Below are 12,420 nucleotides of genomic sequence, written 5' to 3' on the forward strand. Positions count from 1 at the left end.
AGCCAAGACAGAATACTATACAACAGCTTCTCCGCAGTCAGTGGTAGAAATCCTGCTTTTGCCTACTGACTAGATTTCCAATCTGAGCAGCTATTTCTTTATAGCCCTGCCCAGAGCAGCCACTTAACCAGGCCCGAATCTGACCACACACACACTCTCTTGTCTTTTCACACACACTAACAATGAATGGCTATTTATAGGGCATGGTCTGAAGTTGCATTTAGCTTCCAGCCTGCACAAACTGCCCAGGCAAGGACTGTGCTCACATGCTGTTATCCTAACACTGTGTCCGTCTTGCTTACTCCAAGAGACAGGGAAATCTGAAACAGCTCTGCAAAGCAATCTTGGTGAGTGACTGCTTTCTCCTGCTTATAATATGCAGGACAGTCCAAAGATGAGAGCTCATTATATGACCTAATACGACATCTCCACTAGCCTCTGAATTAAAATCAAGGGAGAAAAGACTCTAGGTGTAACTGGTAAGGAACACACACACACACACACACACACACACACACACACACACATTCTATAAATTCTCAAACATTCAAACTCTCAGTCCTCATCCTGTACATTTCTTTTATTGAGTCTTATGATAAGGGGCATCTGAGCTCCATCATCTGAGTTATTTTTTTACATTGGACTCACCAAAAATAAGATCTGGTGACTAATCTACATACAGGTTAACTTCAGTGTGGTGGAGGGAGATCATAGAATGGGAGATTTGAATGGGAAAAAAGAGCTAAAGAGGAGAGAAAAAAGATGAAAATTTCAACTATTTCATACTAAAGCAAGAAAACTAAAGATTAATCTATTTGCAATTCTTCTGTCGAGTAGGCAAAGATAAATTGCACAATGCTTCTTAACTATTATCCTCTTCATAGTAAAATTATTGGAAAAGGACTGCATGGGTCTGTATCTATTGCTATAGAAGGATCTTTGAGATATGTTAAGTTAAAAAATAAAGCTGGGCACTGGCACTTTATGCTTATTAAGGGCTCCATGATATGGTGGCTCACTTTGGGAATTTCAATAACAACTAAGTTTTGAGTCTGAGTAGGCTTTCTAAAAAGGTTAGTGTCCCTGCTGAGACAAGGGCAGGCTTGGCTACATAACAAGACTCTGAGATAAGAAGAGTAATGGAGGGCTGGAAGCATGGCTCAAGCAGGAATGGAGTGCCAAGGGTATGGGTCAAGTGGCAGAATGCTTGCCTAGCACAACTCCACTACTTCTTCCTCTCCAAAAAGATCAGGCCCACTATGAGCATCCGACGCTGGCCCAGTTTAAAACTCTGATATTAAGAGTTGGTATCGAAGATATCACAAGTGCATTTAAGTTGCTAGACAGAGAGAGGAAGGAGGAGAAAGACAAAAGGAGAGAGAGAGAGAGAGAGAGAGAGAGAGAGAGAGAGAGAGAGAGAGAGAGAGAGAGAGAGAGAGAGAGAGAGAGGCAGAGAGAGAGAGAGGCAGAGAGAGAGAGGCAGACAGACAGAGAGACAGAGAGACAGAGAGGAAGGGAGGAAAAAAGGAAGGAAGGAAAGACATAATGTGTTTGTTTTAGACTTGAAAGAAGAGGCTATCATCTCAGAATGGGTTACTGGACTCTAAAAGAAAATCTAGATGTAGTGTGACATGTTTGTCTGACCTTGAAGCCAGGAGGGCTTTTTGTTTTCCTGTTGTAACGGCCCTCTGGTGGGACAGACTGGAATTTCATGCACAAAAGGCTGAGTGTTTAGAAATAATTGAAATTTTAAACAAGCAATTCTTAATTCTCTTGCCTGTTGAGTTTATTTTCCAAATAAATATTCTTGTACAGGGAGACCATTTCATGCACTGGTTCGACCTTTGAAGCTTTTATTACTTGCATTGTGCGGTGTGGGAAATGAGAAGCGGAAGGATTGGAAAATTTTTTAAAGGAGCAATTTTGAACTCTTGTTTTCAATTGAAAACTTCCAGGTATACAATGCACTGGCTCAGCATGGTATACCCCAAGAGGCATCAGAGCGGTGTGATTAAAATAAATATTTTAATGGACATAAAGACTTAAAATGGAGTTCTTTTCTGCCCTTTAAAACCTACTTGATTCAGGGCAAGTCAATGGGAAAATACCTTTGAGAAGTAGAAAGGATAAATAATATATAATATTGTAACAGGATTCAAGTTCTCTGAAGAAACAATTTTGGGGAGAAATTGGTGACCCACTGAAAGTTAATTGGGACTATTTTAATGGACTAACATTGCTATATTTCTTTAAACATTAATCAAGGGCTTGGTAAATATTGATGTTACCTGATAGCTAGGCAAGCCATGACTTCTACAGATAAAGGTCAAACCAAACTAAATCATAGTGAGGAATGTACCAATGCTTTCCAACATACTAGCAGTGTCTTTATCAGCTGAGATCAGATGACCTTTTATTCTTTTTCCACAATCTATTCTTAAGCTCTCCGGTGCTATTAACTTGACCCTTAGTAACTCTTGCTACCAGTCTTGGGAAACTCAAGAATGCTTTTTAACCTCAAGGGAAATTCCAAAGACATACTTATTACAGCTTGCTCACAAATAGTTCTTGGGAGTTTATGAGATTTTTTTTTTCTTCCACAACAGTTTAACTGAGAGGTCAGATAAAGATGTCAGGTTACTGAAAGTGAGGAATTGGAAATGGGAGGGGAGAGGGGAGAGGAACAAATTAGCAATCAGATAGAAACAGAAGCCAGGAGTCTGAATGAGCTGTATATTCTCAGTTCTCAGCTAAAAAATAGTAGATGAACTAAATTCAGGCCCCCCTTCTAGTTTGTTTTTTGTTTTGTTTTGTTTTGTTTAAGAGAGAAACAATAAAAGGATCTCTTGGTTATTGGTGTTTACATACAACCCCCAAAGCATTCTCTCAACATTGTCATCTTCTTTTTTCTTCATATACCTACTCCCAAGCTTTAGCCAAGTCTTTCTTGTCACCTCACAGTACCCCCCACCCCAAAATTGCCTTATCTCTGTCATTAAAGGCCATTAAAGAGGTGCCTCAAAAGCATGTTTTTCTCTGAGAATCTTACAATCAGATATGAGTAGTCTTTTAGTAGAAGAGAAGGGGTTTATTCTCAGGATGTTCTGGGGAAGAGCCTACTATTTCTACTTTATCATAGCATTTGGAGTCTTCCCTTGTTCCTTGTTATGACTTCTCTGCAGGTTCATATCTTGGATTCTTGGTGTCTGGCTGGTAGAACTTTCTGGGGAGATTCTAGAAACCTTAGAGGATTGGACCAAAGTGGAAGAAGGGGGTCACTACAGTCAGGTCTTTGAGCAATGAACATCAATGAAAATAAATGAATTACAGGAATATAAATTAAATCTGGAATATGGGTACTAGATGGGAAGTAAACAAAGAGAATGAATATAGGCAAAATACTTTATATACGGGTATGAAAATTGAACAATGATGCTTGATACGATAGCTTTGGAAAGAAGAAGGGACAATTATGAGGAAGAAGATGGATATGATCAAGGTCCATTGTATGTACAAATAAATGGGTCAAAATAAAACTCTTGTAAACAATTAATGAAAACAACAACAACAACAAAAACAACAGACAAAACTAGGTGCTGGTGGCTCCTGCCAGAACACCTATCCACTCAGTAGGCAGAGATCTTTAGATCCTGGGCAGATAAATTTGAGGGAATCTTATCTCCAATTAACCAACAAAAGCTGGAGGTGGAGGTATGCCTCAAGGGGAAAAGTGACAATCTTTTTGGGGGTAGTGGAACTTGAACTCTGGGCCTGAGCACTGTCCCTGAGCTCTTCAGATTACCTCCCTACCCCTTGAGCTATAGTGTCACTTTTGATTTCTGGTGGTTAATTGGAGATAAGAAACTCCCGAAAGGAATTTCGTGTCTGGGCTGGCTTTGAACCGTGATCCACAGATCTCAGCCTCCTTAGTAGCTAAGATAACAGGTGTGAGCCACCAGCACCCAGCTAAAGTGCCAATCTTAAGCAGAAAAACCTCAGTAAGAATGTGAGGCTCTGAGTTCAAGCCTCACTTAGCACAAATGAATGAATGAATAAAATAATGACAGAAGATTTTGATGCCTTTGTTATCTCCTTCTGATAGAGTTGTCATTTATTGTGAAAATTCCAAAATTTTACTAGAACACACTTAAAAACAGAAAAGATTTGAGTTGTTTTGAGTCTTCAAGTCTGTGTCAGTTTATTACACAATATTATTACTAATACTTCACTCCAAAGTTCTGAGTGAAATCTTAAAAATAACCCAAGAGGGCTGGGAGTTTGGCCTAGTGGTTAAAGTGCTTGCCAATATGCACGAAGACCCAGGTTCGATTCCTTGGTACCACATATATAGAAAAGCCAGAAATGGTGCTGAGGCTCAAGTAGTAGAGCTCTAGCCTTGAGAAAGTCCAAGGACAGTGCTCAGACCCTGAGCTTAAGCCCAGGACTGGCAAAAAAAAAAAAAAGATCTCAGGGACATTGCCCAGGCCCAGAGTTGAAGCCCCACTACTGACAAAAAAAGAATAATAACCCAAGATGGTTCATCTTTTTACTCTTCACTTTTCAACTGAGTTGATTTAAAACTTATTGAATGTATGCAATTTTTTTTGCCAGTCTTGGGCTTGATCTCAGGGCCTGAGCACTGTCCTTGGACTTTCTCAAGGCTAACGCTCTACCACTTGAGCCTCAGCACCACTTTGGCTTTTTTCTCTGTATGTGGTACCAAGGAATTGTACCCGGGTCTTCATGCATGCTAGGCAAGCACTCTACCACTAGGTCAAACTCCGGGCCTAAAACCTATTTAATGTAGTGAGTCCTAATATACTTTTAGCTCCCTTATTCCAAAGAAAGAATAAATTAGTGTCAAAACCCCCATCTACTTGAGGCTCTTGACATATTTCTAACACATTTGTCACTCCTGACTCTAACAAAATGGATAATGTAATTCTGGATAGAATGGATAAAAGAATTATGGTAGAATTTAAGGTGTTGAATAGCTTGGAGAATACTAAAAGACACTTTTTGTGATTGAATCAATTAAAAATAGTGCTGGAGGATTACTTTAAAACAGTACATTTGAACTTTTTGCTAATGAGGTTTCAAAAAGGATGCAAAATAGGTAGCTAAAAATAATGCTTTATCACATATTTTGGTATCAGAATGACAAAGTGATGCATATCGCTCTATTTGGTGACCTCCAAACTTCCAAATCTTACCCAACATTATAAGGGTAAAATCTTTTGAATGGTGTTCAAATCATCAGCTCCTCAACTGCAAAGTGGTCCAAGGCCCATTTTGTAAAAACCAAGCCCACTCTCCCAATCCAGGTGCACAAAGATTCTACCACAGGTAAACTGTCTATATATAGGTGCTCCAAACAAAGGAACATTCCTGGGCAGCCAAGGTAAGCTCAGCCCAGAGTTCTCTTACGGAGGGGTAGAGTTGGGAGGGGAAGGGATGGAGTTAGCCAGCATCTGTCTGTTCAGCTTTTGAACTAAGGCCACCCTTGTTCCAGGCCAACACCAGTAATGGATAAACACTACAGAGGCGCTAGACTCTGAACCTCTGTGATCATCACAGAACATATCTGGCAGATGACAGATTATCTTTGCTCTGGAGATCCCCATTGTGTTGAGTTAAAATTTGCCATGTCTGCATCATAGTTTGAGGCTCCCCATTGGCAATTTGTGATTTCTATCCACTTTCCTCTGGCAGGTGTCCGATGTACATTGTGGAGTCCAATGTAGCTTCCTCTTCCTGTTTTCTTTCATAGGTATTATTCAATACATCTTCATGCTCCTAATAAATGTCTGCTTTAGAAAAGGTCCAGTTCACTCAGTAGACAACCATAGTGTTATATGGGAATTGAGGAAATAAAAAAGCAATCAATAGGGAGAGAAGAATAATCATGCACTCACAGACATGGGGAAGGTGCAGAGGGGAGATCTGGCTAGTTTTGTGTCCATGAGTTGCAGATAACACTGTTAGTAAATGTTCCTTCTTTTTATTTCTTTAGTTAACTAAGACTTTTACAAAAAGATAAGTAATTAATGTACATTCAATATCTCTTCAAAAATGGGTTAGGGGAATTAGACCACAAATTATTTTCCTAACTGTGCTATTGCATACTTTAGCTGGTGTAAAACTCTAATATCCCATCTCCTCATCAGTAAGTCTAAAAACAATGGAAAAACACCAGAAAATTTCCCCTAAGCCAGTGCAGGAAGGGATAAGAGGAAAGAGACTTTTCACACTAATTGAGGTAATCTTATAGTATGGAGAAGAGATTTATTACTAAAAAAATGAAGAAAAAAGAACATCTAAAGGTGTAACTTTGAAGCCACTAAACTGTCTTAAGAATGTGTTGCAGCAGATGAATCTTCTAGTCAGTTTGTTTGAAAGTAGGGGTGACATTGTTTAAAAAGAAATGTACTTGTTACCTGACTTATGTAACTGTAACCCCTCTGCACATCACCTTTACAGTAACATTTAAAAATAAATGAATAAAATAACTCTAGCTTTGTATGTAGACAACAGATAGGATAGCATATTAGTGAGCTCTAACATTCAAATATATTTAGTAGTATATACTTATTGATCATCTACTACTGCCAGGTTTGGAAAAAGTATCGATGATACTATGGTCTTTCAAGTTTAGATTAAGACATAGATGGTAGCAGCTTCCTTAAAACTTAGGAAGCAGAGGGAGGAGGATTGAGAGTCCAAGGCCAGCCTGGGCTACATAGTGAGATCCCTGTCTCAAAAAAATAGCAGAGATCTGCAGTAGAGCAAAATCTTGATACATAAGGCCATATAGTATGAAGCTAATTGAAAGGACCTCCAGGATATTGAAACAAAAGCCATATAATGAATGATTGTTGTCCTTAATGTACTATGTTGTCTCTCATCTCCTTTGCTGTCCCTTGGTTATCTCATATTGTTACAGTATCTCACTTTGTTATCTGATATATTGAATTTATTTGTATTTGGTTATTTGAAATTTGATAGGGAAGGGGGGAAAACCAAGATGGGTGGGGGGGTGGGGGGGAGGGTAATGGGTACCAAGACATGTGAAAGGGTATCAATGTATGTGAATTAATGCACCTTTTATCTGGCAAATATCATGTAACCCTTTTATTAATTACAATAAAAAATTAAAAAAAGAATGAAACAAAAACAGCAGCAACAGCAACTAAAACAAAAATTGCTCTTGTTTCCTTTTCTTGGAGTTAATTTCATAAAACATTATTTTATATGATCATGTGTTGTTTTGTTTTCCCTTTGTCTTGTTAGTCTTTGGGAGGGTAAGGTGGTACAGAAAAGGTAGAACAAGAGCGAACAAATACAACAGGAGTACTCATTAGATACTATGTGGAAAATGAACTTTAAATCTTGTGTGGGGGGTGGGAGGGAAGAACTAGAAGAAAGCCAGAGAAGGGGAGACATGATTCTACAAGAATCATACTCATTACCTAACTCATATAACTGTAACTCCTCTGTATATAACCTGTACAATAACAATAAAACATTAAAAAATAACATGCATTTACAAAAAAAGAATAAAACAAAACAGAAGGCTAACTGGTGCAGAATATAAAAGAATAGAATTCAGAATGCAATTCTGTTTGAGTAATGTCACTTTTTTAATACAAGAAGGGTATTAGCCAGGTACAAGAGAAACTTTAGAATCAGTTGCCAGAGCAATGGAGTGGGAAAAACAAGAGTGGAAATTCTTTGAAAAATAAACTCAGCTTGAAATGAAGATGAGTGGTGGTATATAAAATGCAATTGTCAAGGTCTGTCAAGAGCAGAATGGAAGAATCCAGAATCAACAGGAAAATATCCTGAGCTGTTCTGACAAAGAGCACAATTCCTAAGCTCTGGTGTCCACTGAGAAGTTGATGTGGCTGGTACCACTTATGGAGTGGCCCTAAAAATCTGTGCCCTCCATGGACAATTCTGTATCCATTCCTTCCAGCTTGTCAATTGGGACCACTCTCTAGTTTCCATCATTGGGCTACCTCCCTTGACTTTGTCAGAATTTCAATCTCTTTTGATGAGTAGGGTCATCGACTACTAGGACAGTGATCAAAAATCGCAGGAACACCCCCTGGTAGTGGATTGTCATTGTGAATAAAGCTGATTGGTGTAACCAAAAGCGAAAATGGCAAGATTTTGCTTCCGAAGCTAAATTACAAGAGACATTAAGGCTTTTGCCTTACTTAAGGCCTTACTCTGAGAGAAACCAGCCACTGTCTTATAAGGACACTGATCAGCCTGTGGAGCATGAGTCTGCAGGTCTTCAGATAAAGGAAAATCATATCAAAGAGGTGATTAATCCTCACAAGTACTTGACTCAGATGGAAGGTGAGCTGACACTACAATGGGCTAGGACTTTTAGGTATCATGAAAGGAGCTTAAATATTCTGTATGTGATAAAACAGTGAATCACTGAGGACTGGTGAGTATTCTGGGGGACCTGCAATCATACCTGCCTCCTGGTATTTATACCCTCTGTTTTCTTCTCTCATACTGAAAAAGTTTGACCCATGTAGCCAATACGGCATCACAGAAGTGGCATACGACACCCAAGATTAACACAGGAGACATTATGTATTCTTCCTTGCCCTGCCTCTCTCAGACAGAGCCAGGCTGTGAGCCATGATGACATTCATCATCCCACAGAGAGGCTACCTTGTGAGGAATGGGCCTCCTTCCCACATCCTGGCTTTCAGACAAATCCTTTCGAAGGGATTCCTTCTGCCCATCTGAATGGCAGCCCAGCAGGAGAACCTGAGACAAAGCTCCCTGTTTAGATCTCAGCATATTGCTCTCCCCAGAAACTGGAATAATCAATGTTCATTGTTTTAAACTAATAAATGTTGAGGCAATTAATAACTAGATAATTGATAACTAGAGGAGTCTGGGATTTGGAATTTCTTATCATTTGCTTCCTTTCCTTAACAAACAAGCTGCAATAGACACATAGAGATTATTCTTTATACAACACTAGAACAAATGATTTGTGCATTCTTGAGTTCAAACTAGGTTTTCTTTTTCTACTTATCTTAAAGAAACACGGATGGAGTCTAGACATCAATGGCTAACACCTGTAATCCTAGCTACTCAGGAGGCTGAGACCTGAGGATAGTGGTTTAAAGCCAGTCTGGGCAGGTAAGTCTATGAAACTCTTATCTCCATTTAACGACCCCCCAAAAGCTGGAAATAGAGCTGTGATTCAAATTGTAAAGCATTAGCCTTGAGTAGATAAAGCTCAAGTTGAGTGTCCAGGCCCAGAGCTCAAACTCCAAGATTGGGAAAGCCAGAAGAAAGGAAGGAAAGAAGGAAGGGAGGGAGGGAGGGAGGGAGGGAGGGAGGGAGGGAGGGAGGGAGGGAGGAAGGCTGGGCACTAAACTTTACAGGACTTATAAGTCCTCAAACAAGAATGACAGAGCAACCTGGAACTTAATCCAATCACATGGTGTGTAGAAAGCAACAATGCACTTCAGTTAGTGCCAATTAGACACAAAATGACATTTTAATTAAGATTTATACTACCCATAAAATAGTGGCCTTAAAGCCCTACAAATTGGCTGATGCCATAATCTCATTACTCTGGGGGCAGAGATCAGGAAGACTGTGGTTTAGGACAGCTTTGGTAAAAAGATATTGAGACTCTATCTGGCAAAATCGAAATGGGGCTAGGGTCCTTGAGCTATGATTCAAATGGTAGAGCTCCTGCTTTGTAAGCACAAAGTGTTGAGTTCACACTCAAGTATCATCAAAAAATAAAGAGAAAGAAAAGCAGAAAATCTTAAAAGCCCAGTTGGGTCTAGTTGTGGAGTCTAGTTGAAAGGTGTGGTAGTAGAAAGGGAGTAGTCAGGCCTGGGATGTAGCTCAGTGGCAGAGCAGCAGAGGTGCAAGGGCAGCATCTCCTAGAAAAAAAGAAGGTGGCTGTGTCACCCATTTATTCCAAAACTGATAGAAGGTTCTACCCAGGGTTGCAGATAGTCTACATTTCAGTCCATACACTCTCACATCATAAACTATCTTCCTTGCTAAGTTAGGGAAAAAGATCCAGACTTGACACAGCAGATAGTACCTCTGACATAAGGGTCCCTTGAAGAGAATAAGCCATGTAGACTGCTTGCGGGAAGTCGGCCTTCCATCACTGTGACAAATGCCTGACAAAATCAACTGGGAAAAAGGAACTCTTTATTTGGGCTCATCATTTCCAAAGATTTGAGGTCATGGTTTGCTTGCTCCATGGCAATGGGCTTGTGGGCAGGAGAATGCAGAGGAAACTCGCTGAACTCATGGAGGCCAGGAAGCATAGCATGAGAGAGAAAAAGGAGAAGGGCCAAGATGCAGTGTCCAGGTTAGAAAGTGGCTTACTTCATCTAATGAAGCCACACCTTCAACTCCCCGCCCTCCTCAATAATGCCACCACATTGTATAACCAATTGATGAAGTCAGGGTCCAATCACTTCTCCAAATCCCACCAGCCAGCAAACGAACAGTCAATACACACGACTATTAAGAATATTTGACTTCCCAACTACCATACTGCTAGACAGTGAAAATACAATAAATATAAGCTGTAAGAAAAAAGGTGATATCATTAAAGGTACTTGGGGAATAACTAACAAAATGGTCATCTTCATGCTATTTCTAGTTGGCACCTTCAAGTCATTAAAAGATCCAGTTGCATTTACATCAAGTTCTACAAATATTTGAGTCTGCTCCTATTTGATTGGTGACATTGATGGAGATTTTAACTGTATTTTGTTTGCAATGCTTTGTTAAATAAAGATGAACTGTCTAAGCTGATGAGTGGCTGTGCATACCCAACCTGTCCCTTCCACTTTCTCTCAGGCCCCATGAAATGTTAGTTATGTTGTCCTTAACTTACTGTCACTTACTGGGACTTTAGTGAATGTCCTGGCCTCAACTATCTCTTTATTTAAAAAACAGGGAGGGCTCTGCATATTTTGATTGGGCTTTTTCACTTTGTCTTGAAACTGTTAGAGAGAGTTGTCCCAATTGTATTTACCTTTCATTTCCTCTTTATTATAACTTCTGTCTTTTCAATTCATCTTCTTCTTTTGTTTTATTTATAACTCAAATACTAGGTGGGTGCCAGTGGCCCGCACATGTAATCCTAGCTACTCCGGTGGCTGAGAATCTCAATTTTAAACCCTTATCTCCAAATAACCAGCAAAAGCTGCAGAATGGAGCTTTTGAACGCCAGCTCTTGAGCAAAAAAGCCAGCAAGAGGGAGAAGCCCTGAGTTCAAGCACCAGCACAGGCACGCATGTGTGCACACACATGTGCACGAGCACACAAACATACATACACACACCACACACACACACACACACACACACACACTAAGCCAAATGTTAATCAGACTGATTATTTTCTTCTTTCTTTTTATGCTATGTCTATCAGAAGCATGAAAAGTAGGGTCTGGGATGTGGAATGTGATGACATGTAATGTTTTGAAAATGTCTACAAGTTTTTTCATATCTTTAACTATTCCACAGGTTCTGAACTTCTTCAAATTAAACTTCCTTTAGTTTAGCCAGAGGGTTCTTGATCCATTAGTTGACAGACACTATATGAAATTCATTTGTTTTATTCAGTTGACAATATAAGCAACTGTCTTACTATCTAGTTTTGTATACAGAGCATATGACTATGCCAGTCACTTTGAATTCAATGAGATTTGGAGCACTGGATTTTGCAATATTAGAATATGGAGCTTTGCATGTCTGTCACTATAGCAATGTCAAAATTACATTTCCTTTTGCAAAATGTTCAGGATACTTGCAATGTCCATTGGAGGCCTACTCACATTTCCTTTTCATCAAAATCATATCATAAAATCTCTGAGAGGTCAGGAATCAAACATCATTTAGCTCTTAGTTATCATTAACTATAGAACACTTTTGAGAAACTAGTGTCACTTCTTGGAAGAGTAGAAGGAAATAATTTCATCCAGCTCAGCAAACTAAGTATGCAGGTTTTCAGAGACCAGAAACTTCACTTCTTTCGGACAGTAGAAATAACTCCATGCTTAGGAGAGAAATGTAGAGCCTTGACTAATGTGTTCTGTAAAACTCTAAAAGAAATACAGCTTATATTTTATCCCGTTGCAATTGCTTTAAGTGTTAGTAAAATAGAACAAGTAGGTTAATAAGCACTTGCTATAACTAATCACCATCATTACAGGTACTGCCTAACACTTGGCGCTCATGAAGATCAGCCAGAGGCAGGCACCAGAGAGCTGTGCAGGCTTTTAGCTTAAGGCTCAGAAAGGAGTTGATCTCCAGGAAATTATTCAGCTTGCTGGAGACTGCTGTCTTTTGTACTGCTGATCTATATTTGGAGAGTACGAAAAGCAGCAAAGAATAGAAGACA

This window comes from Megascapheus bottae, chromosome 4 (genome assembly GCF_031878675.1).
Source record: "Megascapheus bottae isolate mThoBot1 chromosome 4, mThoBot2.hap1, whole genome shotgun sequence".
NCBI classification, from domain to species: Eukaryota; Metazoa; Chordata; class Mammalia; order Rodentia; family Geomyidae; genus Megascapheus; species Megascapheus bottae.